Source organism: Halyomorpha halys, unplaced genomic scaffold, assembly GCF_000696795.3.
Source record: "Halyomorpha halys isolate HHAL.00 unplaced genomic scaffold, Hhal_1.1 Scaffold777.1, whole genome shotgun sequence".
In the NCBI taxonomy this organism is placed as follows: domain Eukaryota; kingdom Metazoa; phylum Arthropoda; class Insecta; order Hemiptera; family Pentatomidae; genus Halyomorpha; species Halyomorpha halys.
This window is the reverse complement of record NW_027107689.1, coordinates 53,342-61,704: the sequence shown is the minus strand read 5'-3', so window position 1 is coordinate 61,704 and position 8,363 is coordinate 53,342.

Genomic DNA, 8,363 nt, shown 5'->3' with positions numbered 1-8,363 from the left:
TAATACCCAACACGATTTATTTCCTTTTTTCACAGTAAAGCACTCACTAATTCACAATTTCATTCTATTTTAGAGGGTTCGGAAAAAAAAAAAAAAAAAAAAAGAAAAAAGAAAAGGAATAAGACTCTTGCTCTTTTTAATTGATTCTGAGAAATTCTCGATGCAATTCTGTGTGAAAATTTATTATTGCCACTGCTTTCAATTTGTGTTCAAAGATGAAGACATAGAATTTGTACGCACTATTTATGATAAATGATAAATTTCACCTTTGAGTTTCTTGCGTTCTCTTGAATTTTACGTAGTTGCTGCGAAAAATGTATTTACAATTGAACAAATAAAATTCGTGATTCAGGACAAAATACCTAAAAATATGTTAAAGATAACAAATATTTCAGAAAATATGTGATTTACAACAAAATATGTAAAAAAGGCCAAATATTTAAAAATATGTGAAATAAAAATGGTTTCTTTTGGACAGAAATGTCTTAAAACATCTTTAGTTAGTAAGGAATCTAAAAATATGTGAAAACATAAAAATCCTATCCCTAGTCATAACTAATAAACAAATCTCTCTCAAACAAGAATTTTCATAATATGTAAAGATTTCATTTATAATTTACAAGACCAGGGATATAGTTTTATACATCTAATTGCCTTTAAAAATGATACAGTACGATGGGAACGAGCTTATCGGTCGTGAAGGGGGAGGCAAGTCCTACAAGAACTAGCCGTAGGCCCTTACAATAGTAATGAGGAGATATCCACAGAAGGCAGAGTGAAATAAAAGTCAATATACATTTCCAAACATAGCACTAAAATATATTGATCAACTATGTATATTATTGATTGGAGAGGTTTGTCGGAGGTGCGGTCAGCAAAGAACAACATAAATAAACAAAACAATATTTATTCATTATATAGGCATAAAATAAATAAATATTATTTTGTTTATTTATGTTGTTCTCTGCTGACCGCACCCCCCCCTCTTCCCCCCCCCCGACAAACCTCTCCAATCAGTAATCTACGGTCAACTATCTACACCTCATTATGTATATTATTCTCATTGCCTCCTAAGGAAAATAATTCTCTGAGGGGAAAATTTGCACTTTAATCATTCAAGTTGCCCTAGGTCAACTCTCTGGGCTAACGTTGTTAAATTAAACATAATCAAGATACGTGTAAGACGTTAAATTTAGCGCATCGGAAGATTGTATTGCAATCTTCATTGATTCAAATAATAAAAAGATTACAATATGTAACATGGTTATCACTTGTGTGAAATTAAAGTTTATTCAAAGATTAGTACAAATATTAATATAGGGCGTTTGTCTGATGGCAGGTTCACGTGTTAGCTGGTAGGTTGCGTCATGCCATCCCAAAGCGGTTTAGGTAGCTGCAGTAGTTAAATTATAGACCAGCAGATAGCGGTGTCGCTAACCTAAATAATATAAGTAGCTACCCACCATTGGAGCTTATTTTGTCGAGTTCATATCAATTCTCATTCTTTCTCCAGCCTCGTTGGTCCAGGCCAACCACCTTTATCTTCTACACTTTACTGACCAATACCCCCATAGTTGGCTCCGTTTTCCACCCGTATACAAATCGTAGTACGGGTATTTACTTTATCATTACTGAGAACCCCATATTTCTATCAGAGACCATTCTCAATCAAGATGTAAAGTCCGGTTTCCCTCAGTAACTTAAACCTTAAATCTATAAATGCGGTGCGTGTCGTGTTCAGCTGTTTCCAGACCATCACGATTGGAGTGGCACCCTATGCTCTGCGAGGAATAAAATCAGAATTCTGGAAGAACCCATTGTTTTCAACTTTTGATTCCCAACTTACATATGAAGTATATGTAGGCCACAATCACCGACAAGTAACTCTTTATTGTATGAAATGATGGTTTTTTAAAAACCTATATATTGGGAACTATTGTACGTAAATAGCTCTAGTAGGACTTATATTTTAGAAAATTGACTCTACTTTAAATGGTATTCTCTTAAATTTTCTAGTGTTGTTGCGTTAAAACTGGTTTAAAGATATGGTCAGTAGGTAATGAAGTTACTTTGAGAAAACTATATCACAAACACCATTCAACGTACAGATGTTTATTAGTACTCTAATTAATGCTAGCTTAATATTATATAAAGTTGTTTATGACGTTTATCTTCGTAGGAGTAGTATTTTTATATTTTCAAAAAGTTCATCCGATGAACTAGAAATTAACATTTTGTATATTTATTTTGTCATGTATCATAAAAACTACTACTCCTACAAGGATAAACGTTATAAACTACACTATAGTACATTTAACTAGCATCAATTTGAGTACTAATAGACACTTGCACGTCTCATGGTTCCTGAGATATAGATTTCTTAATATAAATTCACTAAATAATTTTTTTTAATAAAAAAAAATTTCCGAGATATAGATTTTTAACTTGCAACATTTCATGTTATATGTTTTCATAAATTAAAATTTTTGTTCAAACAGCTAGAAATCAATATTTTGTAAATTTATTTCAATTAATAAGATCTTACAAAACTATCTGAATTTCAGAATAAAAATACAGCTGTTAGACAATGTAGCACACTGAAATAAGAAATCAATAAGAGATCTCCATAGAAACTTTTGCAAAAGTCTAGAAAATCAATAATGAATGTTTTTTGAGATCCTAATTACAAATTTTAACTTTTTGACCACACAATTTTTTTCTAAGACTTCTTTATAGTTACCAATTGGGTGGACTACGTACCCCCTACACTGCAAGAACCCAAAAGAAGAAAATAGTTATTTCATCTCAATTTCTGATTACTTCTATGAAAACTAAGTATAATTACTATTCGAAATTTATGAGTCTGCAAAGTATAGGTAGGGGGAATACAAAATGGTGGCTGTTTCAAAACGTTAAAAAAAAAAATTTTCATTCGGAGCTCTATAAAACTACCTACTACACAAGAAAAACTAAGAGAACACCGTTTAAAGTAGAGTAAATTTGCTAACATAAGAGCCCTAATAGAACTATTTACGTTCAATAGTTCCCGAGCTATAATATTTTTATAAGCAACATTTCATAAAAAATATATTCAAAGAACAGTAGTTTGTGAATTTATTTTGAGAAATCTATATCACAAAAAATATTCGACGAACAGATGTCTATTAGCAATAAAATTAAAGCTAGTTTAATGGACTATAACGTAGTTTATCTTTGTAGAAGTAGTAGTTTTCATGATATTTGTAAAATAAATTGATTTATAGTTGTTCATACAAATTTTTATGTGGAAAATTTATATTCATATGCGAAGATCATTAAAACTACTACAAAGATGATACTTTTTATTTATTGATAGATATTACAATCTGCCACACCGTTGTGGGCAATAGGTAATAGTGATGAATGATTACATTCATACTAAAATAAAATAACATAAGAATGAAAATAAATAAATAAATGAAAAAAAGCACATAAAAATAAATAAAATCTCTCTTAAAATATCTACAAACAAAGGATAAAGAAAATGAACATAATCAAACCATGTGCATGAAAAAACAAATAAATAAAATAACATAATCTCTAGTCACATTTACGCTCTTATACACAATATTTACCCAATCGACCCGAGGATCCCCGAGCCCACTATATCCTCCATGTGTGGGGGGTAGAGCAGAGCTCAAAAGATCCTAGTGCATCCCTCTCCCCACATCACTGGTACTACAAAGATAAACATTATTAACTATTTTATAGTAAATTTAACAAGCTTTAATTTGAGTGCTGGCAGACATCTGTACGTCGAATGATTCCTGAGATATATGATTTCATAAATCAAACTTACTGTCCGAACAACTATAAATCATTTTATTTTAGCAAATATTCTGAAAACTACTATTCCTACGAAGATAAACGTCATGAACTACTTTATATTGCACACTAGCTTTAATTGGAGTGTTAATAGATATCTGTACGTCGAATGGTTTTTTTAGATATAGAATTATCAAAATAAATTCACTGATTTTTTTATGAAATATAAGCTATGTCTCGAGAACTATTGGACGTGAATCGCTCTTTTACATCTAATATTTTAGCAAATTAACTCTACTTTAAATAATGTCCTCTTAGGTTTTTTTTACTGTTGTTGGTAGATTTAATGATATCGAGCGCCGAATGAAATTTTTCTTTTAACGTTTTGATATTTTTGATTTATTAGCCGCCATTTTATATTACCCCTACCTATACTTGGCAGACTCATCAATTTTGACTAGTAATTATACATAATGTTTACTCAAGTAATCAAATATTATGGTGAAATAGCTGTTTTTCTTTCTTGCCAGCTCTTGTACTATACCGTTTTATAATTTTATTTGCGTTCAATTCAAAATTTATGGTAATTTTCTTTTTTTTGATTTTGTATAAGATGATAGGTAGAACAATACATGGTTTCAAGTTATAAGAAAAAATGTCAATTTTGTTTTTTTCGACACTTCTGGAAAAAATGGTCATAATGTTAAAATTCGTTATCAGCTCTCGAAAAAACACAAATGGACACATTTCCATGATTTCCCCAAAACCTTTCACATAAAAATACCATAGGAATGGATACAAATACCACGTAAGTTTTTCAGTAATCGAGATACGAATATATACTTAATTAAAAACAAATATAAACTACTATCCCATGCAACCAAGACTTAATGCAGTATTGTCTGCAGTCAAATGTCCGACCAAACTGCAACTCCAGAAAACCAACATCATCGACCCCAAGAATTCGGCAAAGAATATTTAGAAAATCCTGTAGATTAACTGCGGTTTTGACAATATGTCATTTTCTTTAAAAATAGACCCTTAAAAATATCAACAATTAATCACCATTTTTAACTAAAGTTTTCAGTTTAATCCAAGTTGACTTACATTGAAAATCAAAATTCAAATTAATTATACCGAGGTTAACCATTCCTCGAAACTACTTCAAATTCTTCCGAAATATACTCTGAAATTATTTTCCCCTTTCAGTAAATTCCAAACCATAACGCTCGATGGTGAGATATTTCACCCAATCATTGGAGTATAAAGTGTCAAATACTTTTTTCCGTAATTCCAAAAAACTAAACAAGATAAAAGTGTAATTTTATTATTAATATTCTTGCGAAGACATTGTTTCAAAATCAGTTTTTTTTTTTTAATAAATCATTATTTCTATATTACCTTTGATTAAAAGTAATATAAATGTATGATGCCAGATCTAGGTGGTCTGGCAATTTAATAATTAGAACATATGTTTTGTTTTTCATATCTTTATTGAAATTTACAACTGTGTATTACAAAATACATTCAGTAAATATGATCTTAGTTAAAATGGACTGTTACGGGCATGTAGAGAAGCTACCTTGAGTACATTGGTAGCACTCTAATGACATTTTACATTAGTAGGTCTCCTGGCCGTCTTCTCTTCAGGTGCCTCGGAGAATTGCCAGGAATGGAAGATGATGCAAGGTTAGAAACTAGGGTGTTTGAGTGGTTAGGGAGTTTATGGGAAGGACTTGACCGCCCAACATCGGCGAGCCACCAGACGATGAGGAAGCTGACCCGGATTGAGACCAGGAGGGCTGGACCAGCCTGGTAACTGCAGGAGGCACCCAGAGGGATGCAGTGGACAAGGTGCAGCTCCATCAGACGTAGCGCTGGGCTGCACCATAGTAAAAAAAAATTAATTGAATAATTAATAAAAAAGGAAAAAATTGGTGATCCTAGGGAGTAGTGGCATGCGCAAACCCCAGCGCACTACCCCACTGCTCCCGCACCCCGTATGCCAGAGGGATATATATCGTATCCCAAGGGAGGGGGATAATAAAAAAAAAAAAAAAAAAAAAAAAAAAAAGGTTAGGGAGTTTATAATGGAAGGAGTGATGTCTGGTTCGGGCTAGATCGGTTACATAAGGAACATTAAGGTCTTTATGTATGATTTTATTTGCGACTAAGTAAGGAGCATTGAGAATTTTACGAAGGATTGAATACGAGAGAAATTCAAAGGTTTAGTGGACCCCCAAAGCTTAACTCCAAACGTCCAGATTGGCCTTATTACAGTCATGTAGATCAGTCTTTTATAATGAATTGGAAGTTTCAACAGTTTTTCTAGTAAGTGTTATAATAGTCGAAATCGACGTGCAGTTTCCTGTCTTTTCAGTCTTTTGTGAGGATTCCAGGTTAATCGTTTGCTCAGATGTAGTCCAAGGTAGCGGATGTGTTCTACAGGGGTAAGAGTAACATTATTAAATTAAACTGTAGGGCAGTCGGTAGGTTTACGACGAAGGGTAAAGGTCATTTGTTAACAATTTCATAATATGTGCAGTGCTGCCAATTTTCGGGTATTTTTCACCTTAGTGGGTAATTGTCGAGTATTAGAGTATTTCGGGTAAAATAGCTTTACGTTATATATAGATGTGCTGGTGCAGTGTCACACTAGTCTATCGAGTAGTTTTTTTAACTAATCATTAGAGACTCTATTAATAAAAAGTTATTATATTTACTGGAAGATTATTGATGATTGACCGTGTGTATAGATGAACGGAATATGGTCCGGGTGCGGTCAAAAAAACTCAAATAGTAAATGATTATAGTGGAAGATTATTGATTGACCGTGTGTAAAGATGAAAGGAATATGGTCCGGGTGCGGTCAAGAAAAACTCAAATAGTAGAAATATACTATTTTAAATGATTATACTATTTTTATTGAGCCAACGTTTCGCCCCACGTTGCAGGGCTTCGTCAAGTTGTCGCGATCGACTTGTCATAGGAGTAGTCTAAGGGGGAAGAAGGGCTGTGAAATGCATACTATGTTTATACACTGTGTTTCAGTATCAGGTGCATTCCAGTGAGTTATGGGTAGATAAATAATATATATGTTCAAAACTATTTTTTATTTTTTAAATCCCTTATTAAGTTTTCGAGATATAAGCTCATGAAAAAAAAATTAATTTCCAAAGCAAACTTTTGATAGAAGCGTTACCTAAAATGTCGATTTTCCGATATTTTTTCAAGATAGATTTTTACTTAATTTTATTTATAACTTCAATGTTTACAATCAAGTTGTACTATCAACTTTAAACTTTAAAAAAAAAAAAGTTATCTTTCTATTATATTGTATCATATCAAAAAATGTAATTTATATATGTCCGATCACGGATTGATCAGTATGCTGTGTAATGTAGCAACCCGATGTATTTGGGCAGCACGATTGAATAAATTTCTTTCTCTCATAAATATGAATAAATTGCACAGTATGACTGATAATTTGATTTCTGTATTTCACTTTCGCGTTTTTTTGGGCCAGGAAAATGTATCATGAAAGAATAATATGACTTACTTTTTGCTAATCTATCAATAGCTCGCTGAGTACACATCGTACTGAAGTACACATATACTGATTATTAGGGATAGGATTTTTATGTGCTGAAAAATCCGAAATATGTACATAAATATGTGCTTATAAACTTTAAAATATTTAAAAAAATATGTATTTATAAATTTTGTATTATTCAACAATATAAATTACAAATCAGTTAGTAATTTTATAACTTAACTGAATAACCGAACTCGACTTGGAAGCTCAATCCTTTGACTTTGACTTAATTTTAGGCATGCTAAAATAATGTTAAAATACAATCAAAAACAATTTAACTCGAAAAGGTCTAAATTCTGACTGGGGAGTGAAACAAGATTAAGAGATGTGAAGGGACCATGGGAAGGGGGAACAGAGAAATGGATTGAGGAACCGACAAATTCTAGGGATTGGAGAAGTTTGTCGGGGGGTGCGGTCAGCAAAGAACAACATAAACAAAACCATATTTATTTATTTTATTAGGGAAATGCCACAAGAAATAAGACTTTTTACCAAAGGTAGTAAAAGGTAATTCCCAACACGATTTATTTCCTTTTTTCACAGTAAAGCACTCACTAATTCACTGTTTCATTCTGTTTTAGAGGAATCAGAAAAATAAAAAAATAATAATAATAAAAAAAGGAATAAGACCCTTGCTCTTTTTAATTGATTCTGAGAAATTCTCGATGCAATTCTGTGAGAAAATATATTATTGCCACTGCTTTTAATTTGTGCTCAAAGATGAAGATATAGAATTTTTACGCACTATTTATGATAAATGATAAATTTTATCTCTAAGTTTCTTGCGTTCTCTTGAATTTTACGTAGTTGCTGCGAAAAATGTATTGACAATTGAACATACCTCAGGGTAGTATCCTTGGTCCTTTCCTTTATACAGTTTTCACAGCTGACATCCCAACCCATCCTAACACTATCCTCATCACGTATGCCGATGACACATGTCTATTGTCAGTGAACAATGATC